The sequence below is a fragment of the Triticum aestivum genome, chromosome 1B (genome assembly GCF_018294505.1).
Source record: "Triticum aestivum cultivar Chinese Spring chromosome 1B, IWGSC CS RefSeq v2.1, whole genome shotgun sequence".
Classification (NCBI taxonomy): Eukaryota; Viridiplantae; Streptophyta; class Magnoliopsida; order Poales; family Poaceae; genus Triticum; species Triticum aestivum.
The window spans coordinates 195,447,201-195,448,057 of record NC_057795.1 but is presented as its reverse complement, the minus strand read 5'-3'; positions in this window follow the sequence as shown (position 1 = coordinate 195,448,057).

The window sequence follows — 857 nt, the reverse complement described above, 5'->3', positions numbered from 1 at the left end:
GTAGAGTAACTTTGCTTCTCCCCAAATAGTGGGCGGGAGCGATTTCGGGCGAGGAGGGTGTGTTTTGAACTATAGTGGGCACGAGCAATTTCGGGCGAGGAGAGCGTGTTTTGAAATAGTGGGTGCGAGCTATTTCGGGCGAGGAGAGCGTGTTTTGCCGACCATGGTTTATGAATTATTCGCCACATGTCATTTTAGCCGAGGAGAAGGCACGCTTGGATGAAGTTACGAACCTACCCTCAATGTACAACGGGCAAACTGATGCGTGTCCCACATAGGACGGTATTTTCGTGTCTCCCATTTATTTGCTCGGGCGAATTCCACCAAGCAGAGAGGATGTTTAACGGTTCATTCAAATTTTGGGAGAACGAGCATCCACGTCTACCTTACCAAGTTGATTCGAATCAAATTTTGAAATATTAGCTTGCCACTTCTTTTTTAGATGGAGAGATGATGCTCGGGAGTAATGTGTTTTTACATGCTCGTTGCTAGCGATTTACTATATGACAAATAGTTGACCCACTCAAAAACGCGAATCAAACCCAAAATGAAATATCTCGATTCTCGTTCACTAGGTCAAAATAGTGAACTAAATCCAAGATTGAACACCTCAATCGAGTAGCATGTTGCACAGTATTATAGTACTCCATGAACATGTTGAAAGTCAAATTAATGAACTTGTTTGATATACGCATATATCCGTTCATGTGTGGATTACAGACATGTTCTCCAATTTAAATATTTGAATGTAAGTTTATATTGAAACATGGTTTATATCAGTCTTTGCTGCATAAAACGCGACCTCCCGGACTCCTGTTCTCTCTCTCTCTCTCTCTCTCTCTCTCTCTCTCTCTCTC